The sequence below is a fragment of the Arachis hypogaea genome, chromosome 11, assembly GCF_003086295.3.
Source record: "Arachis hypogaea cultivar Tifrunner chromosome 11, arahy.Tifrunner.gnm2.J5K5, whole genome shotgun sequence".
Taxonomy (NCBI): Eukaryota; Viridiplantae; Streptophyta; class Magnoliopsida; order Fabales; family Fabaceae; genus Arachis; species Arachis hypogaea.
The window spans coordinates 131,509,444-131,536,593 of record NC_092046.1 but is presented as its reverse complement, the minus strand read 5'-3'; the positions used below and the strand labels follow the sequence as shown (position 1 = coordinate 131,536,593).

The following is a 27,150-nucleotide window of genomic DNA, read 5'->3' as shown; positions in this document are numbered from 1 at the left end:
ATTTGGAGTTCTGTAGCTCCAGAAAATCCATTTCGAGTGCAGGGAGGTCAGAATCCAACAGCATCAGCAGTCCTTCTTCAACCTCTGAATCTGATTTTTGCTCAAGTCCCTCAATTTCAGCCAGAAAATACCTGAAATCATAGAAAAACACACAAACTCATTGTAAAGTCCAGAAATGTGAATTTTTCATAAAAACTAATAAAAACATCCCTAAAAGTAACTAGATCCTACTAAAAATATACTAAAAACAATGCCAAAAAGCGTATAAATTATCCGCTCATCACAACACCAAACTTAAATTGTTGCTTGTCCCCAAGCAACTGAAAATCAAATAGGATAAAAAGAAGAGAATATACTATAAATTCCAAGCTATCAATGAAACTTAGCTCCAATCAGATGAGCGGGACTAGTAGCTTTTTGCCTCTTGAATAGTTTTGGCATCTCACTTTATCCATTGAAGTTCAGAATGATTGGCATCTATAGGAATTCAGAGTTCAGATAGTGTTATTGATTCTCCTAGTTCAGTATGTTGATTCTTGAACACAACTACTTTATGAGTCTTGGCCGTGGCCTTAAGCACTCTGTTTTCCAGAATTACCACCGGATACATACATGCCACAGACACATAACTGGGTGAACCTTTTCAGATTGTGACTCAGCTTTGCTAAAGTCCCCAATTAGAGGTGTCCAGTGTTCTTAAGCACACTCTTTTTGCTTTGGACCTCGACTTTAACCGCTCAGTCTCAAGTTTTCACTTGACACCTTCACGCCACAAGCACATGGTTAGGGACAGCTTGGTTTAGCTGCTTAGGCCAGGATTTTATTCCTTTAGGCCCTCCTATCCACTGATGCTCAAAGCCTTGGATCCTTTTTTATTACCCTTGCCTTTTGGTTTTAAGGGCTATTGGCTTTTTCTGCTTGCTCTTTCCTTTTCTTTCTCTTTTTTTTTCGCATATATTTTTTTTCTTTTTTTTTTCTGCAAGCTTTGTATTCACTGCTTTTTCTTGCTTCAAGAATCATTTTTATGATTTTTCAGATTATCAAATAATATTTCTCCTTTTCATCATTCTTTCAAGAGCCAACATATTTAACATTCATAAACATCAAATTTAAAAGACATATGCACTGTTCAAGCATTCATTCAAAAAACAAAAAGTATTGTCACCACATCAATATAATTAAACTAAATTCAAGGATAAATTCGAAACTCATGTACTTCCTGTTCTTTTGAATTAAAAACATTTTTCCTTTAAGAGAGGTGATGGATTTATGGAATTATTCATAGCCTTAAGACATAGACACTGAATACTAATGATCATGTAATGAAGACACAAACATAGATAAACATTTAAAAATGAAAAACAGAAAATTTAAGAGCAAGGAATGAGTCCACTTTAGTGATGGTGGCGTTTTCTTCTTGAAGAACCAATGATGTCCTTGAGCTCTTCTATGTCTCTTCCTTGTCTTTGTTGCTCCTCCCTCATAGCTCTTTGATCTTCTCTAATTTCATGGAGGTTGATGGAGTGCTCTTGGTGCTCCATCCTTAGTTATCCCATGTTGGAACTTAATTCTCCTAGGGAGGTGTTGATTTGCTCCCAAAAATTATGTGGAGGAAAGTGCATCCATTGAGGCATCTCAGGGATTTCTTGGTGATGAGCTTCTTCATGCGTCTCTTGAGATCCATGAATAGGATCTCTTGTTTGCTCCATCCTTTTCTTAGTGATGGGCTTGTCCTCATCAATGGGGATATCTCCCTCTATGTCAATCCTAGCCGAATTGCATAGATGGCAAATGAGGTGAGGAAAGGCTAACCTTGCCAAAGTAGAGGACTTATCAGCCACCTTGTAGAGTTCTTGAGGTATAATCTCATGAACCTCCACTTCCTCCCCAATCATGATACTATGGATCATGATGGCCCGGTCTATAGTAACTTCAGACCAGTTGCTAGTGGGAATGATTGAGCGTTGAATGAACTCCAACCATCCTCTAGCTACAGGCTTAAGGTCCAGTCTTCTCAGTTGAACCGGTTTGCCTTTTGAGTCAATCTTCCATTGAGCTCCTTCCACACATATGTCCATGAGGACTTGGTCCAACCTTTGATCAAAGTTGACCCTTCTTGTGTAGGGGCGTGCGTTTTCTTCCATCATTGGCAAGTTGAACGCCAGCCTTACATTTTCCGGACTAAAATCTAAGTATTTCTCCCGAACCATGGTGAGCCAATGCTTTGGATTCGGGTTCACACTTTGATCATGGTTCCTAGTGATCCATGCGTTTGCATAGAACTCTTGAACCATTAGGATTCCGACTTGTTTAATGGGGTTGGTTAGAACTTCCCAACCTCTTCTTTGGATCTCATGTCGGATCTCCGGATACTCATTTTTCTTGAGTTTGAAAGGGACCTCGGGGATCACCTTCTTCTTGGCCACAACATCATAGAAGTGGTCTTGATGGGCTTTGGAGATGAATCTTTCCATCTCCCATGACTCGGAGGTGGAAGCTTTTGTCTTCCCTTTCCCTTTTCTAGAGGTTTCTCCGGTCTTAGGTGCCATCAATGGTAATGGAAAAACAAAAAGCTATGCTTTTACCACACCAAACTTAGAATATTGCTCGCCCTCGAACAAGAGAAGAAAGAAAAGAAGAAGAAGAAGAGAAAATATGGAGGAGAGTGAGGAGGAGGTGTATTCGGCCAAGGTATAGAAGATAGGGTTGTGTTGTGTGAAAATGAAGGAGGATGGAGGGGTTTATATAGTGAGGGGAAAGGGAGTAGGTTCGGCCATATTGGGTGGGTTTGGGTGGGAAAGTGATTTTGAATTCTGAAGGTAGGTGGGGTTTATGGGGAAGAGTGGATGGAGGTGAGTGGTGAAGGGGTAATAGGGAAGAGAGATTGAGGTGATTGGTGAAGGGTTTTGGGGAAGGGTGTTTTTTTGGAAAGAGAGGATGAATGTTGAGAAGAGGGGAGAATATGAGTGGAGGTAGGTGGGGATCCTGTGGGGTCCACAGATCCTGAGGTGTCAAGGATTTACATCCCTGCACCAATTAGGCGTGTAAAACGCCTTTGCATGCAATTCTGGCGTTTAAACGCCGAAGTGATGCTTGTTCTAGGCGTTCAATGCCCATGTGCAGCATGTTTCTGGCTTTGAATGCCAGCTCCATGCTTGTTTCTGGCGTTCAGCGCCAGTTCTTCTCATGGTGTATTCCTGGCGTTTGAACGCCAAGATGTTGCTTGTTTCTGGCGTTCAACGCCAGATCCATGCTCTGTTCTGGCGTTGAACGCCAGCCAGATGCTCCTTACTGGCGTTTAAACGCCAATAAGTCCTTCCTCTAGGGTGTGATTTTTTTTTTGCTGTTTTTGATTCTGTTTTTAATTTTTGTATTTATTTTGTGACTCCACATGATCATGAACCTAATAAAATATGAAAGAACAATAAAAATAAAAATAAAATTAGATAAATAAAAATTGGGTTGCCTCCCAACAAGCGCTTCTTTAATGTCAATAGCTTGACAGTGGGCTCTCACGGAGCCACACAGGCGATCAGGTCAATTTTGTAGACTCCCAACACCAAACTTAGAGTTTGGCTGAGGCCTCTCAACACCAAACTTAGAGTTTGATTGTGTGGACTTTGTTTGACTCTGTACTGAGAGAAGCTTTTCATGCTTCCTCTCCATTGTTACAGAAAGATAGCCTTGGGCCTTAAACACAAGGTAGTCCCCATTCAATTGAAGGACTAATTCTCCTCTGTTAACATCTATCACAGCTCCTGCTATGGCTAGGAAAGGTCTTCCAAGGATGATGCACTCATCCTCCTCCTTCCTAGTGTCTAAGATTATGAAATCAGCAGGGATGTAAAGGCCTTCAACCTTTACTAACACGTCCTCTACTAATCCATAAGCTTGTCTTACTGACTTGTCTACCAATTTTAATGAGAATAAGGTAGGCTGTACCTTAATGATCCCCAGCTTCTCCATTACAGAGAGTGGCATAAGATTTATACTTGACCCTAGGTCACACAGAGCTTTCTCAAAGGTCATGGTGCCTATGGTACAGGGTATTAAGAATTTGCCAGGATCTTGTTTCTTTTGAGGTAAAGTTTGCTGAACCCATGTATTTAGTTCACTAATGAGCAAGGGGGGTTCACCTTCCCAAGTCTCATTACCAAATAGCTTGGCATTCAACTTCATGATGGCTCCTAGATATTAAGCAACTTGCTCTCCAGTTACATCTTCATCCTCTTCAGAGGAAGAATAGTCTTCAGAGCTCATGAATGGCAGAAGGAGGTTTAGTGGAATCTCTATGGTCTCTATATGAGCCTCAGATTCCTTTGGGTCCTTAATAGGGAACTCCTTCTTGCTTGAGAGACATCCCATGAGGTCATCCTCAGTGGGGTTCACGTCCTCTCCATCCTCCATGCATTCGGCCATATTGATTATATCAATGGCCTTGCACTCTCTTTTTGGATTCTCTTCAGTATTGCTTGGGAGAGTACTAGGAGGTGTTTCAGTGATTTTCTTACTCAGCTGGCGTACTTGTGCCTCCAAATTTCTTATTGAGGACCTTGTTTCACTCATGAAACTTAAAGTGGCTTTGGACAGATTAGAGACTAAGTTTGCTAAATTAGAGGTATTTTGTTCAGAATTCTCTGTCTGTTGCTGAGAAGATGATGGAAAAGGCTTGCTATTGCTGAGCCTGTTTCTTCCACCATTACTAAAGCCTTGTTGAGGCTTTTGTTGATCCTTCCATGAGAAATTTGGATGATTTCTCCATGATGAATTATAGGTGTTTCCATAAGGTTCACCAATGTAATTTACCTCTGCTATTGCAGGGTTATCAGGATCATAAGCTTCTTCTTCAGAAGATGCCTCTTTAGTACTGTTGGATGCATTTTTCCATCCATTCAGACTTTGGAAAATCATGTTGACTTGCTGAGTCAACACTTTATTCTGAGCCAATATGGCATTCAGAGTATCAATTTCAAGAACTCCCTTCCTCTGAGGCGTCCCATTATTCACGGAATTTCTCTCAGAAGTATACATGAATTGATTATTTGCAACCATGTCAATAAGTTCTTGAGCGTCTGCAGGTGTTTTCTTTAGGTGAATGGATCCACCTGCAGAATGGTCCAGTGACATCTTGGAGAACTCAGATAGGCCATAATAGAATATATCCAGAATGGTCCATTCTGAAAGCATGTCAGGAGGACACCTTTTGGTCATCTGCTTGTATCTTTCCCAAGCTTCATAGAGGGATTCACCATCTTTTTGCTTGAAGGTCTGAACATCCACTCTAAGCTTGCTCAGCTTTTGAGGAGGAAAGAACTTAGCCAAGAAGGCTGTGACCAGCTTATCCCAGGAGTCCAGGCTATCCTTAGGTTGTGAGTCCAACCATGTTCTAGCTCTGTTTCTTACAGCAAAAGGGAAAAGCATGAGCCTGTAGACTTCAGGATCTACTCCATTAGTCTTAACAGTCTCACAGATCTGCAGGAACTCAGTTAAAAACTGATAGGGATCTTCTGATGGAAGTCCATGGAATTTACAGTTCTGTTGCATTAGAGCAACTAATTGAGGTTTCAGCTCAAAATTGTTTGCTCCAATGGCAGGGATTGAGATGCTTCTTCCATCAAACTTGGATGTAGGTGTAGTATAATCACCAAGCATCCTCCTTGCATTGTTATTATTTTCGGCCATGTCTCTTTCTTTTTCGAAAATTTCTGTCAGATTTTCTCCAGAGAGTTGTGTTTTAGCTTCCCTTAGCTTCCTCTTCAGAGTCCTTTCAGGTTCAGGATCGGCTTCAACAAGAATGTTCTTATCCTTGTTCCTACTCATATGAAAAAAAGAAGAGAACACAAAAGAAAATATGGAATCCTCTATGTCACAGTATAGAGATTCCTTATGCAAGTATAAGGAGAAAAGAATATAAGAAGGAGAAGAGGAAAAACTCGAACACAGAGAGGGAGATGGGGTTTGAATTTTCGGTGGAAGAGAAGTGTTAGTAGATGAATAAATAAATAGAAGGAGATGAGAGAGAGGGAATTTCAAAAATTAATTAAAATAAAAAATAAAATTTAAAGTTAAATTTCGAAAATTAAATTTGAAATTAAATTAAATTAAAATTAAAACAATTAGTTAATTAAAAAGGAAATTTGAAAAAGAGGGAAGGGATTTTCGAAAATTAGAGAGAGAGAGTTAGTTAGGTAGTTTTGAAAAAGATAAGAATCAAACAAAAAGTCAATTAGTTAGTTGAAAAAGATTTGAAAATCAATTTTGAAAAGATAAGAAGGTAAGAAGTTAGAAAAGATATTTTAAAATCAAATTTTTGAAAAAGATATGATTTAAAAAGATATGATAGAAAGATAGGATTAAAATTAGTTTTGAAAAAGATTTGAATTTTAAAATCAAAATTAATGACTTGACTCACAAGTAATCACAAGATATGATTCTAGAACTTAAAGTTTGAATCTTTCTTAACAAGAAAGTAACAAACTTGAAATTTTTGAATCAAAACATTAATTGTTGATAATATTTTTGAAAATTATGAGATAAAATTAAGAAAAATATTTTTGAAAAATATTTTTAAAATTTTCGAAAATAAATAAGAAAAATGAAAAAGATTTGATTTTTGAAAAAGATTTTGAAAAGATAAGAATTTTTTTTTAAATTGAAAATTTGATTTGACTCATAAGAAACAACTAGATTTTAAAAAATTTTGAAAAAGTCAATCCAAATTTTCGAAATTTATGAGATAAAAAGGAAAAGATATTTTTTTTTTATTTTTTTGACTTTTTAATGATGAGAGAGAAAAACATCAAAAAGACTCAATGCATTAAAATTTTGGATCAAAACAAAAGATGCATGCAAGAACACTATGAATGTCAAGATGAACACCAAGAACACTTTGAATGTTAAGATGAACACCAAGAACTTATTTTTGAAAATTTTTAAGAAAAGACACACATGCAAGACACCAAACTTAGAAATTTTCAATGCTTAGACACTAACAAATTGAAAATGCATATGCAAAACAAGAAAAGACACAAAACAAGAAAATATGAAGATCAAACAAGAAGACTGGCCAAGAACAACTTGAAGATCATGAAGAATGCAATGCATGAATTTTCGAAAAATGCAAGAAAGGAATAAACATGAAATTGACACCAAACTTAAAATTTGACACTAGACTCAAATAAGAAACATCAAAATATTTTTGGTTTTATGATTTTATAAATTTTTTTGTAATTTTTCGAAAATTAATTTGGGAAAAACGAAAAAGAAATTTTTTTTTTGTACTTTTTTCGAAAATAAAAATAAAATGCTTAAAATTAAAATAAAATTACCTAATCAGAGCAACAAGATGAACCGTCAGTTGTCCAAACTCGAACAATCCCCGGCAACGGCGCCAAAAACTTGATGTGCAGAAATCGTGATCATTCTTTCCTTGGTAACGGCGCTAAAAACTCAATACGCACGTTCATAATATTAGCTCTTTGTCACAACTTCGCACAACTAACCAGCAAGTGCACTGGGTCATCCAAGTAATAAACCTTACGTGAGTAAGGGTCAATCCCACGGAGATTGTCAGCTTGAAGCAAGCTATGGTCATCTTGTAAATCTCATTCAGGCGGATTAAATTGGATATAAAGGTTTTCGAAAGTATAAATAAAGGGAGCGTTAAATAAAGATAGAGATACTTATATAATTCATTGGTGAGAATTTCAGACAAGTGTATAGAGATGCTGTGTTCCTGTTGAATCTCTGCTTTCCTACTGCTTTCATCCAATCCTTCTTACTTCTTTCCATGGCAAGCTGTATGTAGGGCATCACCGTTGTCAATGGCTACATCCCATCCTCTTAGTGAAAAAGGTCCAAATGCTCTGTCACGGCACGGCTAATCATCTGTCGGTTCTCGATCATGTCGGAATAGAATCCATTGATTCTTTTGCGTTTGTCATCATGCCCAACAATCGCGAGTTTGAAGCTCGTCACAGTCATTCAATCCCTGAATCCTACTCGGAATACCACAGACAAGGTTTAGACTTTCCGGATTCTCATGAATGCCGCCATCAATCTAGCTTATACCACGAAGACTCTGATCTCACGGAATGGAAGGCTCGGTTGTCAGGCGAGGGCAACCATGCGTCGTGCATCAGGAATCCAAGAGATATACACTCTAGCTCTCGCTTGTAGAACGGAAGTGGTTGTCAGGCATGCGTTCATAGGGACGGATGATGATGAGTGTCACGGATCATCACATCCATCAGGTTGAAGTACGAGTAATATCTTAGAATAGGAATAAGCTGAATTGAATAGAAAATAGTAGTAATTGCATTAAAACTCGAGGTACAGCAGAGCTCCACACCCTTAATCTATGGTGTGTAGAAACTCCACCGTTGAAAATACATAAGTGATGGTCCAGGCATGGCCGAGAGGCCAGCCCCCTAAACATGATCATTATGATCCAAAGATGAACTAAAAATCATAAGATGGTCAAAAAGACGTAAATACAATAGTGAAAAGTTCTATATATACTAGACTAGCTTCTAGGGTTTTCATAAGTAAGTAATTGATGCAGAAATTCACTTTCGGGCCCGCTTTGTGTGTGCTTGGGCTGAGCTTGAATTTTACACGTGCAGAGGCTTCTTTTGGAGTTGAATGCCAAGTTGTAACGTGTTTTTGGCGTTCAACTCTAGTTTGTGACGTGTTTCTGGCGTTTGACTCCAGAATGCAGTGTAGAACTGGCGTTGAACACCAGTTTGCATCATCTAATCTTGAATAAAGTATAGACTATTATATATTTCTGGAAAGCTCTAGATGTCTACTTTCAAACGCCGTTGAGAGCGCGCCATTTGGAGTTCTGTAGCTCCAGAAAATCTATTTCGATTGAAGGGAGGTCAGAATCCAACAACATCAGCAGTCCTTCTTCAACCTCTGAATCTGATTTTTTCTCAAGTCCCTTAATTTCAGTCAGAAAAATACCTAAAATCACAGAAAAATACACAAACTCATAGTAAAGTCCAGAAATGTGAATTTAGCATAAAAACTAATAAAAACATCCCTAAAAGTAACTAGATCCTACTAAAAACATACTAAAAACAATGCCAGAAAGCGTATAAATTATCCGCTCATCAATGCCACTGGCGCGAGGGCAGCCTCGCGCTCGCACAACTCTCTGTTCGAAATTTTATTTTTGCCAAATCTTGGGTGACGCGATCGCGTGGGGCATGCGATCGCGTGAGTGGTCATTCGAGGGATATGACGCGGAGGCGTGAGCCATGCGTCCGCGTGGGTAGATTTGTGCGTTCAGCACCAATCCAACACAACTCTAGCACAATTTTTGGTTGTGCACCCTTTTTATGTCGAAATCCAGGGCACGCGGCCGCGTGGGTGATGCGGTCGCGTGGGAGGCCAATGTTCCTACTTGACGCGAACGCGTCAGCGACGCAGTCGCGTGGGACGATTTGTGCCACTGGCACGCCTCCAGCCACGCTCCGGCGTGACTCTCTGTTCGTTTATTATTTTCTCCCATCTCCTTGCGACGCGGACGCGTCGATGATGCAGTCGCGTCGCGTGATAATAATTTTTTTTAAATAAAACAATGTAAATGCAGATGCATGGAATGTACTAATAAAGAGAAGAGTTATTGAATAGGAAAACTAAAAAGAAAGAAAAGAACGATCATACCATGGTGGGTTGTCTCCCACCTAGCACTTTGCTTTAACGTTCGTAAGTTGGACGCTCCACTAGCTCAATCTTCGGCTATATAGGGATCTTCCAAGAGGAAGATCTCAAGCTCCTTATTTTTCTGCATCTTCTCGCCATGGTACAGCTTTAGACGTTGTCCATTAACTTTGATATGTTCAGAGCTTGAAGGATGGCTTAGGTGATAAACTCCGTACGGTTCGGCCTTCTCTACTCTGTATGGACCTTCCCATCTTGATCTCAACTTGCCTGGCATGAGCCTTAGTTGAGATTTGTAAAGGAGGACTAAATCCCCAGGTTGGAACTCTTTTCTCTTGATGTGCTGATCATGCACAGCCTTCATCTTCTCCTTGTATAGTCTTGAGCTCTCATAAACTTTAAGGCGAAGGATTTCCAATTCTTGCAGTTGCAATTTCCTTTCAGCTCCGGCTTCCTCAATTCCCATGTTGCACTCATTTACTGCCCAAAAGGCTTTGTGCTCTACTTCAACAGGGAGATGACAAGCCTTTCCATAGACTAAGCGGAAAGGACTCATCCCAATGGGTGCTTTATATGCGGTTCTGTATGCCCAAAGTGCATCTTGTAGCCTGGTGCTCCAGTCTCTTCTATGAGGTTTGACTATCTTTTGCAAGATACATTTTATCTCTCTGTTTGACACCTCGGCTTGCCCATTAGTCTGAGGATGGTAGGCTGTTGCAACCTTATGAACTATCTCATGCTTCTTCATTAATCCTGTTAGTCTCCTATTACAAAAATGGGTACCTTGATCGCTCATGATTGCTCGTGGGGATCCAAAGCGACAAATAATGTGGTTTCTAACAAAGGAAACAATAGTGTTAGCATCGTCAGTGCAGGTAGGAATTGCTTCCACCCATTTGGAAACGTAATCCACAACTAACAATATATAAAAATAACCATTAGAATTTGGAAATGGACCCATGAAGTCAATGCCCCAAACATCAAAAATTTCACAGAAAAGCATAATTTGTTGAGGCATCTCATCCTTTTTAGATATATTACCAAGTTTTTGGCATGGAAAACAAGATCTACAAAATTCAGCAACGTCTCTAAAAAGGGTTGGCCACCAGAATCTACAGTCTAAGACTTTTCTAGCTGTTCTTTGAAGGCCAAAATGTCCTCCACTCTCAGATGAATGACATGCCTCTAAAATGGACTGGAATTTTGATTGAGGCACACACCGTCTAATTACCTGGTCAGCGCCACATCTCCATAAATATGGGCCATCCCATATATAATATTTAGACTCACTTTTCAGCTTGTCTCTTTGATGCTTAGAAAAGTGTGGAGGAAAATTGCGGCTAACTAAATAATTAGCTACAGGTGCATACCAAGGGACTACCTCAGATACTGCTTGCAGGCTATCAAATAGGAAATTATCAGCTATAGGATTAGAATCATCCTTAATGTGCTCAAGGCGACTCAAGTGGTCTGCCACTAGATTCTGGTTGCCACTCCTATCCTTAATTTCCAAATCAAATTCTTGTAATAGCAGTATCCAACGTATAAGCCTTGGTTTGGACTCCTTTTTAGCTAATAAATACTTTAGAGCTGCGTGATCTGAATACACTACTACTTTAGTACCAAGTAAATAAGCTCGGAATTTATCCAGAGCAAGAACAATAGCAAGAAGCTCTTTCTCAGTAGTGGTGTAGTTAGACTGAGCGGCGTCCAAAGTCTTAGATGCATAAGCAATGACAAAAGGGTCCTTACCTTCACGCTGAGCAAGTGCTGCTCCTACTGCATGGTTGGAAGCATCGCACATGATTTTAAATGGTTGGCTCCAGTCTGGTCCTCTCACAATTAGAGCTTGAGTCAAGGCGGTCTTCAGCTTATCAAACGCTTGTTTGCAATCCTCACTGAACTCGAACTCAATGTCCTTCTGCAGTAATTTGGATAAGGGAAGTGCTACCTTACTGAAGTCCTTAATGAATCTCCTGTAAAAACCTGCGTGGCTAAGGAACGAACGGACTTCCCTCACAGAGGAGGGGTAAGGCAAGCTAGAAATAACATCCACCTTTGTTGGATCTACAAAAATTCCAGTATTAGACACAATATGTCCTAGCACAATACCTTGTTTTACCATGAAGTGACATTTTTCAAAATTTAATACAAGGTTTGTACTGACACATCTATCTAATACTCTAGATAAGCTATCCAAGCAAAGGCTAAAAGAATCACCATAAATGCTAAAATCGTCCATAAAAACTTCCATACAGTCCTCAAAAAGATCAGAGAAAAGACTCATCATGCACCTTTGGAAAGTAGCTGGTGCATTGCACAAGCCAAAGGGCATTCTCTTGTAAGCATAAGTCCCAAAAGGACATGTAAAAATAGTCTTTTCCTGATCCTCAGGAGCTATATGAATCTGGAAATAACCTGTGTAACCATCTAAAAAGCAATAATGTGATTTACTTGACAGGCGATCCAGCATTTGATCAATGAATGGAAGAGGATAGTGATCCTTACGAGTGGCTTGGTTGAGACGCCTGTAATCAATGCAGACCCTCCAAGCGTTCTGAACTCTGGTTGCTATGAGCTCTCCATGCTCGTTCTTCACTGTAGTAACTCCAGACTTCTTGGGGACCACTTGTACTGGGCTCACCCATTCACTGTCTGAAATGGGGTAGATGATATCTGCCTCTAGGAGTCTGGTCACTTCCTTCTTGACAACCTCTAAGATAGTGGGGTTCAGTCTTCTCTGGGGTTGACGAACGGGTCTTGCTCCTTCTTCTAAAAATATTCTGTGCCCACATACTTGAGGGTTAATGCCTTCTATATCTGCCAAACTCCACCCAATTGCCTTTTTGTGCCTTCTCAGCACATCAAGTAACTGCTCTTCTTGTTGATACGTGAGTTCCCGTGCAATGATAACTGGAAACTTCTGCTTGTCCTCAAGGTAAGCATACCTGAGGTGTGGGGGAAGGGGTTTCAACTCTAGCTTCTGCTCATGGTCAGGCTCTGGATTATCTGAAGCTGGTGAAAATGGCGAAGTGCCCTTATTGTCGTTCACGAGTGTCCCCACACTCGGACCTTGTCCTGTGTGCTTCTCTTCTAACTCCTCCTGGTGAACTTCAGCTACAGTTTCATCAATGATGTCACACTGGAGGATAGAATTATCCTCCGGAGGATGCTTTACAACTCCATTCAGATTGAAAATTACTACTCGGCCATCTATTTCAAAAGAGTATGTTCCTGAAAAAGCATATAATTTAAACTTTGAGGTCTTTAGGAATGGTCTTCCGAGTAGGACTGATGATGACTTCTCTGAGTCATTTGGGGGCATCTCCAGAATATAAAAATCAGTGGGGAATGTGAGCCCCTTAATGCCCACTAAAACATCTTCAGCAACTCCAGCCATTGTAATAATGCTTTTATCTGCCAACACAAAACAAGCTGCCGACCTTTTTAAGGGAGGGAGCCTCAAAATATCATATATAGACAAAGGCATTATACTAACACATGCTCCTAAATCACACGTGCAGTCAGAAATTATTACACCACCAATAGTACAATTAACCATACAAGGACCTGGGTCACTACACTTTTCAGGTAAACCTCCCTTTAAAGCAGATATGGAACTACCTAAAGGAATAGTTTCTAATTCATTAATTTTGTCTTTATGTATACATAAATCTTTTAGAAACTTTGCATATTTAGGTACCTATTGAATAACATCAAAAAGAGGAACAGTTACCTCAACCTTTTTGAATATTTCTACCATTTTTGGATCAAGTTCCAACTGCTTCCTGGGCTTCCTTGCAAGTTGTGGAAATGGAATGGGAGTGGTGTCTTCTACAGCGTTTGCGCCCCTTGATGCTTCCTCCTGTGGTTGAACTTCTTCTTTTTCAGCCATGTCCTGTATGTCCTCTTCCTCTTCAACATCTTCTATTTCCACTACCTCTTCATCTGTGGCGTGTTCTGGCGGGCTTGGCTCCTCCTGGTTCCTCTCCTGCAATGTGGTTCCGGACCTTAGGTTGATGGCATTAATACCACCCTTTGGATTGGGTAATGGTTGAGAGGGAATTCCACTGGAGCTCAAAGGCTGATTATTGGAGTTATTCATTGATCCAATCTGTGAGACAAGAGCTTGCAAAGTAGCGTTCAGACCATTCCGAGTGGTATTAATGTTATTTTCTATGGTCTGTTGTCTCCGATCAATAGATTGTAGTAAGTCATCATTAGAAGATGAAGAAGGATAGGTAATTTGAGAGGTCTGATGTTGGGTATTCTGTGGTCCTTGGGATTGCCTCAGGTGAGGTGCTCTGTAAGGCTGGTACTGGTTCTGTTGCCTGTTGTTGTTATTGTTCTACCTCTGATATCTTTGATTGTCTCTGCCTCCTCTGTTGTTGTTGTCCCTCCAATTCTGGTTAGAATTGTCCTGCCATCCATGGTTGTAATTGCCACCTTGATTGTACCCTTGGTTGGGGCGGTCATAGAAGTTATGAGTGGCTGCCACGGTGTTATCTTCCTGCGGGAGTTGTGGACATTCATCAGTATAATGGCTATAATCAGCACGGACTCTGCAAACTCTCTGTGGGACTAACTGTTGGCTTTGCTGTAGTGGAGAAGGTTGAGCTTGCTGAACTTGTTGTTGGTTCAATTGCATCTGCTTCAGCAAGTTGGTCATTTCACAGATACTCTGAGTTAGAGCAACAGTCTCTCTACTAGAGGATACTTCTGCAACGGCTTTTGAACGGCTTTATTTCTGCCTGTGATTCCGGGTAGACTCAGCTAAGTCGCTAATCAATTGCCATGCCTCATCAGTGGTCTTGTACTTCTTCATAGACCCATTGCTAGCACTTTCCAATGTGGTCTTATCTTGGGGCCTCATGCCCTGTGTGACGTAACCGAGCAAGACTATCCTGTCAATCATATGGTGGGGACATGCTTCCAGAAGATTATTGAAGCGCTCCCAGTATTCATAGAGAGTCTCGGATTCATCCTGAATAATCATGGAAATGTCTTTCCTCAGTTTATCAGTAATTTCAGCTGGAAAGAATTTTTCCAAAAATTCTCTTCTAAGTGTATCCCAGTCGGATACAGTTGTTGCGGATTGAGTGTAGTACCACTCTCTTGCCTTTCCCTCAAGAGAAAACGGGAAAGCTTTCAACATAATTGAAGTTTCATCTGCACCATCACGCCTGACAGTAGAACAGGCTGGTTGAAAATCTCTCAGGTGCTTGATAGGCTCTTGAGCAGGTAAGCCATGAAACTTGGGCATCAAATTGAGCAGTGCAGTCTTTATTTCAAAGTCTGTAGCCACCGCTGGGTGATGCGCTTGAAATGGTTACATTGTAAAATCAGGGGCTCCTTCCTCCTGGATAGTAATTCTTCTAGGTTCTGCCATGTCACCTGTACGTAAATCAACCGAATCAGTAGAACGGGGGCTGGTTTCTTCCTCAACTGACGTTTCAGATCCGCCCTCAGAGAGGACTAACCGACGCCGAGCTTGCCTTATTCGTGAAATAGTTCTTTCAATCTCAGGATCGAATACTGGCAAGCTTGGATCATGAAGTGAACGTGTCATTTAACGAAATAAACATGCAGCTCATAGTAGCAAAATAAAATAAAATACAAATAAATAAATAAAATTCAATTAATAAAACTTTAGCACTCTATTGCAACTCCCCGGTAACAGCGCCAAAAATTGACATGGCGAAAATTGGCGAGTTAAGAATTATTATAATATATGCGTTGCAAGTATAGTTCTTAACCAGCCAGAAATCCGCTTATCAATTTAGAAGGATGTCACAAAAAATTAAAATTAAAATACTGGGAGTATGAATCCCAGGTCGTCTCCCAACGAGTTGCAGAAAGGTGTGCTATTTTATTAATCAGATGTTTTCAAAAGAGTTGAGTTGAATAGACAGGAAATTAAATTAGAAAAATTAAGTAACTTAAATAAAAGCCTTGACTGGGAGTTGATTAGTTGGAAAGCCTATTCTTGTTGCAGTACTTTCAAGATTAATTTATAATTGGGGATCAATCTGTTTAGTCATCCCTTACTAGGTAAAGGAAAGTCAAACAAGTTGGAAAGTTATTTCTATTCACAAGTCCAAATCCGCTTAATTGGAAGGATTGGCGTTAGTGACTAGAGGGCAATCCAACAATAAACCCAATTACAATCTTTCTTTTAAGTATTCCAACTCAAGGGTTCCTTTCAATCAACTCCCCATCAAGTAAGGGAACTACTCGCTCATTGTGAATGTAAAACTCATAACATAAGAAAGGGAATTAAAGAAAGACATGATAAATAAAATTTAAAGGAGTAAATTAAAAATAAAAGTAATTCTTGTATTAATAAATTCTAAAATAATCCAATAGTAAAATTGAGTAAATTAAAGGACATGGAAGAGTAAAGCCAAGTAAAGAAAACGAACTAGAATGACGAAGTCTTGATGAGGTAATAACTCTTCTCAATATCCCAAGCAAAAAGCAATAGAAAATAAAATCCTAAGAACTATGAATGTGTAGAGAGAAAAACCAGAGGAAGAAGAAAAACTAGATCTAAAACTGAAAATTGTGTAGAATGAATGTTGTTTTCGGTTCTGCATGTTCCTTGGCTCTAGTTTGCTTCTCTGGGCCAAAAATTGGGTAAAAACTGGGTCCAAAATCGCCCCCAACAAAATCTGCAGATTATGCAGATCGCGCACGTCACGCGATCGCGTCATCCATGCGGCCGCGTCATTTGGCGTTTTGCTTTGCCACGCGAGCGCGTTGTCCACGCCTCCGCGTCACTTGTGCTATTCCAATCCACACAGTCGCGCGAGCCATGCGGCCGCGTCACTGCAATTTCCTCTCTGTCGCGTGGTCACGTGAGCCATGCGACCGCGTCACTTCTCGCTGGTCATCTCCTCAATTTCTTGTGTTCCTTCCATCTTTGCAAGCTTCCTTTCCAATATCCAACTCATTCATGCCCTATAAAGCCTGAAACACTTAACACACAGATCACGGCATCGAATGGAATAGAGGAGAATTAAAATACATAATTAAAGGTCTCTAGGAAACAAGTTTTTAAATCATGTAATAGTTTTAGGAAGGAAATATAAATGCATACTAATTATATGAATAAGTGGGTAAAGATCATGACAAAACCACACAATTAAACACATTATAAACCATAAAATAGTGGTTTATCAATTCCCTAAATTCAACACAAGATAAACCATAAAATTGGGGTTTATCAAACCTCCCTACACTTAAACTAAGCATGTCCTCATGCTTAACCAAGAAAGACTAGAAATAGGGTACGAACATTTATTCAATACAAATAAACTATATGCACCTATCTACATGCATGCAACTAAATGCAAAATGATTCTACCTACTTGGTTAAAAGTAAATCAATCTCCAAGTACACATATGCACATGTAGGGCTAAGTAGTATGACGATTCATGAATCTCACCAATTCAAATATCAAAATAAAGTTCAAATAGACTTGCAAGAAGAAAGCTCATGAAAGTCGGGAACAAGGAATTGAGCATCGAACCCTCACCGGAAGTGTATCCGCTCTAGTCGCTCAAGTGTATAGGGTTGATTCGCTCAATTCTCTTCTAATCATGCTTTCCAAGATTTGTTTTTCATCTAACAATCAACAATTATTCAATGCATGCATACATTTATCATGAGGACTTATTCATAGGTTGTAATGGGGCTAGGGTCAAGGTAGGGTTTTATATGGCTAAGTGAGCTTGAAATTTGCACCTTTGATTAACCTAAGCTCTCACCAAACACATATAACAACCTATACAATTCTAATATACTACCTAGCTACCCATGATTCCCACTTTTTTCACATACTCATGCATTCTCTTCAATTCACATTCCATATGTGTTGTTATTATTACCTTGCTTTGGGGTATTTTTGTCCCCGTTTTATTGGTTCCTTTTTCTTTTTCTATTTTATTTTTTTCTTTTTATATTTTTTTCTTTTTCTTTATCATTTTTTTCTTTTCAAGCTAAAATATATACAAGAGCATCAATGCATATGGTTTAAATATTCAACGCATGAGTATGTACCCAATTCTCAATATTTTCAATAAAAATACAAAAAACACTCTTTTATCTTAACCATTGTTCCCAAGCTTTCCCACACTTAAATGATAAATACTCTCACTAGCCTAAGCTAATCAAAGATCCAAATTAAGGATATTTATTATTTTTCACTTTGGGGTAGTGATGTGCTAAAATTAAGAATAAAAGGGATTTAGCATAGGCTCAAAATTGACTAACAAAGATGGATAAAAGGATAAGGCCATTTGGGTAAGTGAGCTATTTGAAATGAGGGCCTCAATCATATAAATGCATTCATACACAAAATAATGGACATATAGAATCAAACAAATCAAGGATTATAATCATAGAAAGAGAATAATACACACAAGAATGAAAATAGTGGTTATAAGATGTAACCACACCATTGGGCTCAAAACTCACATGCTTGTGTGTTCTTAGCTCAAAAACCATGTTCCAAAGTAAATTCTTCAAGCTAGTTCACACAAATTTTTTTCAAATTGGTAGGGTGCCCTAAAACAGTTTTCTTGGACGAGAAATCATCACTTCAACCAAGTAGTCCTAACATAAAAAGACGTGGTATATATACAAACTCTAACTATCATGCAACCTATCATGCAATGCAACAACTATCTAATAAATAAAATCAAGCATTGGTGTTGAAAAAAGGGAGTAGTTAGCCACGGAGGTCGGTCCTCGACCTCCCCACACTTAGAAATTTGCACCGTCCTCGGTGCATGCAAAGAAGAGCAAGGTGGATGGGTTGCTACAACTGATGAGTTTCTTCAAAAAGTTGTGTGGAGGGACTTTCTTGTTGTCCCATTTTGAAGCTTTTCCCTTCTTTCTTGGTGGCTGATAAACGTCTATTTTATGGTTTATCTTGTGCTAATTTGTGTGGTTTTTATCAGCTTTTTACCCACTTATTCATATGATTTGCATGGTTTTACAATTCCTTCCTGGATTTATTCTATGATTGAAAACTTGCTTCCTAAAGCTTTTAATTGTGTATTTTAATTTCTCCTTTATACCATTTGATGCCGTGATCCGTGTGTTAAGTGTTTCAGGCTTTACAAGGTAGGAATGGCTTAGAGAATGGAGAGGAAGCTTGCAAAAATGGAAGGAACACAAGAAATAAAGGAGACAACTAGCGAACAGAGACGCGCACGCATGGCTGATGCGTGTGTGCGATTTGGACAAAATCACAGCGACGCGTACGCCTGCCTGACGCGTATGCGTGGAAGCGAATCTGCACAACGACGCGAGTGCATGCCTGACGCGCACGCGTGGAAAGGAAATTCGGCTAGTGACGCGTACACGTGACAAGCGCGATCTACAGAATTAACAGAAATCGCTAGGGGCGATTTTGGGCCGTGTTTTGACCCAGTTTTTGGCCCAGAAACGCAGAATAAAGCCAGGATACATGTAGAGACTCAATTCATACTTGAACACATTTTTGATAATTCATAATTTTAGGTTTAGATGTAGTTTTTAGAGAGAGTCTCTCTCCTCTCTCTTAGGATTTAGGATTAGGATTCCTCTTAAATGATTTAGGATTTCTTCTTCTCAATTTCCAGGTTCAATGTTCCTTTTATTTATTTTCTCAATTTGATTTATGAACTCTTTATGTTTAGATTGATTTTCTATTTAATACAATTGAGGTATTGGTGCACGAAATTGTGATGTCCAGGCTCGAACAATCCCTGGCAACATGAGCAACTTAGTGCGTGTAATCGTGATTACACACTCATAATTTGTCACAACTTTGATACAACTAACCAGCAAGTGCACTGGGTCGTCCAAGTAATACCTTACGTGAGTAAGGGTCGAATCCCACGGAGATTGTTGGTATGAAGCAAGCTATGGTCACCTTGTAAATCTCAGTCAGGCAGATATAAAGTGATGAAGATGTTTTCGAATAATAAATAATAGAATAGGGATAGAGATACTTATGTAAATCATTGGTAGGAATTTCAGATAAGCGAATGAAGATGCTTTTCATTCCTCTGAACCTCTGCTTTCCTGCTATCTTCATCCAATCAGTTTTACTCCTTTCCATGGTTGGCTTTATGCAAGGGCATCACCGTTGTCAGTGGCTACATCCCCTCCTCTCAGTGAATAATATGCTCACGCACCCTGTCACGGCACGGCTATTCATCTGTCGGTTCTCGATCATGCTGGAATAGGATTCACCCTCCTTTTGCATCTGTCACTAACGCCCAACAATCGCGAGTTTGAAGCTCGTCACAGTCATTCAATCATTGAATCCTACTCGGAATACCACAGACAAGGTTTAGACTTTCCGGATTCTCTTGAATGCCGCCATCATTCTAGCTTACGCCACGAAGATTCCGGTTAAGAGATCTAAGAGATATTCATTCTAGCTTATTTCATGTAGAACGGAAGTGTTTGTTAGGCACGTGTTCATAGGGGAGATGGTGATGAGCGTCACACATAATCATCACCTTCATCACGTTCTTGGGTGCGAATGGATATCTTAGAAGCGAAATAAGAAGAATTGAATAGAAAACAGTAGTACTTTGCATTAATCTTTGAGGAACAGCAGAGCTCCACACCTTAATCTATGGAGTGTAGAAACTCTACCGTATGAAAATACATAAGTGAAGGTCCAGGCATGGCCGAGATGGCCAGCTCCCTAAACGTGATCTAAGATAGCATACAACTGATCAAAGATGGTCAAAAAGACGTCTAATACAATAGTAAGAGGTCCTATTTATAATAAACTAGTCACTAGGGTTTACTTGAGTGAGTAATTGATGCATAAATCCACTTCCTGGGCCCACTTGGTGTGTGTTTGGGCTGAGCTTAAGTGTAGCACGTGCAGAGGCCATTTGTGGAGTTGAACGCCAGTTTCTGTGCCAGTTTGGGCGTTCAGCTCTGGTTTTGGATCCTTTTCTGGCGCTGGACGCCAGATTTGGGCAGAAGGCTGGCGTTGAACGCCAGTTTACGTCGTCTATTCTTGGCCAAAGTATAGACTATTATATATTGCTGGAAAGCCCTGGATGTCTACTTTCCAACGCAATTAGAAGCGCGCCATTTCGAGTTCTGTGGCTCCAGAAAATCCACTTTGAGTGCAGGGAGGTCAGAATCCAACAGCATCAGCAGTCCTTCTTCAACCTCTGAATCTGATTTTTGTTCAAGTCCCTCAATTTCAGCCAGAAAATACCTGGAATTACAGAAAAACACACAAACTCATAGTAAAGTCCAGAAATGTGAATTTAACATAAAAACTAATGAAAACATCCCTAAAAGTAACTAAATCCTACTAAAAACATACTAAAAACAATGTCAAAAAGCGTATAAATTATCCGCTCATCACAACACCAAACTTAAATTGTTGCTTGTCCCCAAGCAACTGAAAATCAAATAGGATAAAAAGAAGAGAATATACTATAAATTCCAAACTATCAATGAAACAGAGCTTCAATCATATGAGCGGGACTTATAGCTTTTTGCCTCTTGAATAGTTTTGGCATCTCACTTTATCCATTGAGGTTCAGAATGATTGGCATCTATAGGAACTTCAGATTTCGAATAGTGTTATTGACTCTCCTAGTTCAGTATGATGATTCTTGAACACAGCTTCTTTATGAGTCTTGGCCGTGGCCCTAAGCACTTTGTTTTCCAGTATTACCACCGGATACATAAATGCCACAGACACATAATTGGGTGAACCTTTTCAGATTGTGACTCAGCTTTGCTAAAGTCCCCAATTGGAGGTGTCCAGGGTTCTTAAGCACACTCTTCTTTTGCTTTGGACCTTGACTTTAACCGCTCAGTCTCAAGTTTTCACTTGACACCTACACGCCACAAGCACATGGTTAGGGACAGCTTGGTTTAGCCGCTTAGACCAGGATTTTATTCCTTTAGGCCCTCCTATCCACTGATGCTCAAAGCCTTGGGATCCTTTTTATTTGCCCTTGCCTTTTGGTTTTAAGGGTTATTGGCTTTTTCTGCTTGCTTTTTCTTTTTCTTTCTTTTTTTTTTCTATTTTTTTCGCCCTCTTTTTTTTTTCTGCAAGCTTTGTTCTTTGCTGCTTTTTCTTGCTTCAAGAATCATTTTTATGATTTTTCAGATTATCAAATAACATGTCTCCTAGTCATCATTCTTTCAAGAGCCAACATATTTAACATTCTTAAACAACAACTTTAAAAGACATATGCACTGTTCAAGCATTCATTCAGAAAACAAGAAGCATTGTCACTACATCAATATAATTAAGCTAAGTTCAAGGATAAATTCGAAACTCATGTACTTCTTGTTCTTTTGAATTAAAACATTTTTCATTTAAGAGAGGTGATGGATTCATAGGACATTCATAACTTTAAGACAAAGTTACTAACTACTAACGATCATGTAATGAAGGCACAAACATAGATAAGCACATAACATAGAAAACGAAAAACAGAGAAAGCAAGAACAAGGAATGAATCCACCTTAGTGATGGTGGCGTTTCCTTCTTGAGGAACCAATGATGTCCTTGAGCTCTTCTATGTCTCTTCCTTGTCTTTGTTGCTCCTCCCTCATTGCTTTTTGATCTTCTCTTATTTCATGAAGCATGATGGAGTGCTCTTGATGTTCCACCCTTAGTTGTCCCATATTGGAACTCAATTCTTCTAGGGAGGTGTTGATTTGCTCCCAATAGTTTTGTGGAGGAAAGTGCATTTGAGGCATTTCCGGAATCTCATGGTGATGAGCTTCTTGCGCCTCTTGAGCTCCATGACTGGGCTCTCTTGCTTGCTCTATCTTTTTCTTAGTGATGGGCTTGTCCTCTTTGATGAGGCTATCTCCCTCTATGTCAATCCCAGCTGAATTGCATAGGTGGCAAATGAGGTGGGGAAAGGCTAACCTTGCCATAGTGGAGGACTTGTCAGCCACCTTGTAGAGTTCTTGAGGTATAATCTCATGAACTTCCAGCTCTTCTCCAATCATGATGCTATGGATCATGATGGCCCGGTCTATAGTAACTTCAGACCGGTTACTAGTGGGAATGATTGAGCATTGAATAAACTCCAACCATCCTCTAGCTATAGGCTTGAGGTCCAATCTTCTTAGTTGAACCGGCTTGCCTTTGGAGTCAATCTTCCATTGAGCTCCTTCTACACATATGTCCATACGGACTTGGTCCAACCTTTGATCAAAGTTGACTCTCCTTGTGTAGGGGCGTGCGTTCTCTTCCATGTTTGGCAAGTTGAACGCCAACCTCACATTTTCCGGACTAAAATCTAAGTATTTCCCCCGAACCATTGTAACATAGTTCTTTGGATCCGGGTTCTTACTTTGATCATGGTTCTTGGTGATCCATGCATTGGCATAGAATTCTTGAACCATTAGGATGCCGACTTGTTGGATGGGATTTGTTAGAACTTCCCAACCTCTTCCTTGAATTTCATGTCGGATCTCCGGATACTCATTTCTTTTGAGTTTGAAAGGGACCTCAGGGATCACCTTCTTCTTGGCCACAACATCATAGAAGTGGTCTTGATGGGCTTTGGAGATGAACCTTTCCATCTCCCATGACTCGGATGTGGAAGCTCTTGTCTTCCCTTTCCCTCTTCTAGAGGATTCTCCGGTCTTAGATGCCATCAATGGTAATGGAAAAACAAAAAAGCTATGCTTTTACCACACCAAACTTAGAATATTGCTCGCCCTCAAGCAATAAACAAAAGAATAGATGAAGAAGAAGAAGAAATGGAGGAGAGGGAGAGGGAGATGTGGTTTCGGCCAAGAGGAGTGTAGAGGGGTGTGTTGTGTGAATTTGATGAAGAATGGAGGTCTTTATATAGGGAAGGGAGGGGGTTAAGGTTCGGCTATATGGGTGGGTTTGGGTGGGAAATTGGTTTTGAATTTTGAAGGTAGGTGGAGTTTATGAGGTAGGTTTATGGGGAAGAGTGGATGGATGTGAGTGGTGAAGAGGTGATGGGGAAGAGAGTTTGAGGTGATTGGTGAAGGGTTTTTGGGGAAGAGTGTTTATGGGGTTGTGTAAAAGAGAGTGGTGAGAAGAAGTGAGTGGAGGTAGGTGGGGATCCTGTGGGGTCCACAGATCCTGAGTGGATCCTGTGGGGTCCACAGATCCTGAGTAGATCCTGTGGGGTCCACAGATCCTGAGGTGTTCAAGGATTTACATCCCTGCACCCATTAGGCATGTAAAAATGCCTTTGTACCCAACTCTGGGCGTTCAGCGCCAGGTTGGTGGCCATTTTGGGCGTTCAATGCCCATTTGTGTGCCATTTCTGGCGTTGAACGCCAGAACCATGCCTGTTCTGGTGTTCAGTGCCCAGAAGCTGCCCATTTTGGGCGTTCAGCGCCAGCACCATGCTCTGTTCTGGCGCTGAATGCCAGACAGATGCTCCTCCAGGGTGTGATTTTTCTTCTGCTGTTTTTGATTCCGTTTTCAATTTTTCTATTTATTTTGTGACTCCACATGATCATGAACCTAAGAAAACATGAAAAACAATAAAAATAAGAATTATATAAACATTGGGTTGCCTCCCAACAAGCGCTTCTTTAATGTCAATAGCTTGACAGTGGGCTCTCATGGAGCCTCACAGATGTGCAGAGCTTTGTTGAGACTCTCCAACACCAAACTTAGAGTTTGGATATGGGAGTTCAACACCAAACTTAGAGTTTGGTTGTGACCTCCCAACACCAAACTTAGAGTTTGACTGTGGGGGCTTTGGTTGACTCTGCTTTGAGAGAAGCTTTTCAAGCTTCCTCTCCATGGTTGCAGAGGGAGATCCTTGAGTTTTGAATACAAGGGAGTTGTCATTCCATTGAGGGACTATTTCACCTCTGTCAACATCAATCACAGCTCTTGCTGTGGCCAGGAAAGGTCTTCCTAGGATGATGGATTCATCCTCTTCCTTTCCAGTATCCAGGACTATGAAATCAGTAGGTATGTAAAGGCCCTCAACCTTTACTAACACGTCCTCTACTTGTCCATAAGCCTGTCTTCTTGAGCTGTCTGCCATCTCTAGTGAGATTTTAGCAGCTTGCACCCCATAGATTCCTAGTTTCTCTATTACAGAGAGGGGCATGAGGTTTATTCCTGAACCAAGGTCACACAGAGCCTTAAAGATCATGGTGCCTATGGTACAGGGTATTATGAACTTTCCAGGATCCTGTCTCTTCTGAGGCAATGTCAGTTGATCCAGATCACTTAGTTCATTGATGAACAAGGGAGGTTCAACTTCCCAAGCATCAATGCCAAACAATTTGGCATTCAGCTTCATGATTGCACCAAGAAACTTGGCAGTTTGCTCTTCAGTGACATCCTCATTCTCTTCAGAAGAGGAATACTCATCAGAGCTCATGAAGGGCATAAGGAGGTTCAATGGAATCTCTATGGTCTCTAGATGAGCCTCAGAGTCCTTTGGTTCCTCGGAGGGAAGCTCCTTATTGATCACTGGACGTCCCAGGAGGTCCTCCTCCTTGGGATTCACGTCCTCTCCTCTCCTCAGAGGTTCGGCCATGGCGCTTATGTCAATGGCCTTGCACTCTCCTTTTGGGTTCTCTTCTGTATTGCTTGGGAGAGTACTAGGAGGGATTTCAGTGATCCTTTTACTCAGCTGGCCCACTTGTGCTTCCAGATTTCTAATGGAAGACCTTGTTTCATTCATGAAACTTACAGTGGCCTTAGATAGATCAGAGACTAGATTTGCTAAATTAGAAGCATTTTGTTCAGAGTTCTCTGTCTGTTGCTGAGTTGATGATGGAAAAGGCTTGCTATTGCTAAACCTGTTTCTTCCACCATTATTAAAGCCTTGTTGAGGCTTTTGATCCTTCCATGAGAAATTTGGATGATTTCTCCATGTTGAGTTATAGGTGTTTCCATAAGGTTCACCTAAGTAATTTACCTCTACTATTGCAGGGTTCTCAGGATCATAAGTTTCTTCTTCAGAAGAAGCCTCTTGAGTACTGTTGGATGCAGCTTGCATTCCATGCAGACTCTGAGAGATCATATTGACTTGCTGAGTCAATATTTTATTCTGAGCCAATATGGCATTCAGAGTATCAACTTCAAGAACTCCCTTCTTCATAGGCGTCCCATTACTCACAGGATTCCTTTCAGAAGTGTACATGAACTGGTTATTAGCAACCATGTCAATGAGTTCTTGAGCTTCTGCAGGCGTTTTCTTTAGGTGAATGGATCCACCTGCAGAGGTGTCCAGTGACATCTTTGATAGCTCAGATAAACCATCATAGAATATATCCAGGATGGTCCATTCTGAAAGCATGTCAGAAGGACACTTTTTGGTCAACTGTTTGTATCTTTCCCAAGCTTCATAGAGGGATTCACCTTCTTTCTGTCTGAAGGTTTGAACATCAGCTCTAAGCTTGCTTAGCTTTTGAGGAGGAAAGTACTTGGCTAAGAAAGCCGTGACCAGCTTATCCCAAGAGTTCAGGCTGTTTTTGGGTTGAGAGTCCAACCATAATCTAGCTCTGTCTCTTACAGCAAAAGGGAAAAGCATGAGCCTGTAGACTTCAGGATCTACTCCATTAGTCTTAACAGTATCACATATCTGCAAGAATTCAGTTAAGAACTGAAAAGGATCTTCAGATGGAAGTCCATAAAACTTGCAGTTCTGCTGCATCAGAGAAACTAATTGAGGTTTCAACTCAAAGTTGTTTGCTCCAATGGCAGGAATGGAGATGCTTCTTCCATGTAGATTGGAATTAGGTGCAGTAAAGTCACCAAGCATCTTCCTTACATTATCATTATTTTCGGCTGCCATCTCCTCTGCCTGTTCGAAAATTTTTGAAAGGTTATCTCTGGATTGTTGTATTTTAGCTTCTCTTAATTTTCTCTTCAGAGTCCTTTCAGGTTCTGGATCTGCTTCCACAAGAATGTTCTTGTCCTTGCTCCTGCTCATATGACAAAGAAGAAGGCACAGAAAAATAATAATAATAATAGAGATCCTTTATACCACAGTATAGGGATCCCTTTGTGAGTGGAAGAAAAGAGGGGGAGACAAAGAATGTGATGTAAAGGAAGAAACACAACTGTACGGATGGAAGAGATGTGAGATGAGATGTTAGGATATGAATGAATAAATAGAATGAGATGGGGGAGGGATAATTTTCGAAAATTATTTTGAAAAAGAGTTAGTGATTTTTGAAAAATGGTTTTTGAAAAAATGTTAGTAATTTTCGAAAATTTTTGAAATAAAAAATAAAAGATAAAAATAATTAGTTAATTAAAAAGAAATATTTGAAAAAGAGGGAAGATATTTTTGAAAATGAGAGAGAGAGAGTTAGTTAGGTAGTTTTGAAAAAGTTAAGAAACAAACAAAAAGTTAGTTAGTTAGTTGAAACAAATTTTGAAAAGATAAGAAGTTAGGAGGTTAGGAAAGATATTTTTTTGAAAAAGATAAGATAAGAAGATATTTTTGAAAAGATATGATTGA

At 39.9% G+C, this 27,150-nt stretch overlaps 2 non-coding genes across 2 annotated transcripts; both read left to right on the top strand.

The window, feature by feature from the left end:
* The first annotated feature begins 5,181 nt into the window (after positions 1–5,181).
* Positions 5,182–5,289, top strand: LOC112724387 (small nucleolar RNA R71). The gene has a single exon (XR_003163552.1). It is a non-coding gene; the product is annotated as a small nucleolar RNA R71 (small nucleolar RNA).
* Positions 5,290–25,974: 20,685 nt separating this feature from the next.
* LOC112724681 (small nucleolar RNA R71) lies at positions 25,975–26,082 on the top strand. Its single transcript, XR_003163832.1, has one exon. It is a non-coding gene; the product is annotated as a small nucleolar RNA R71 (small nucleolar RNA).
* The last annotated feature ends 1,068 nt before the right edge of the window (positions 26,083–27,150 follow it).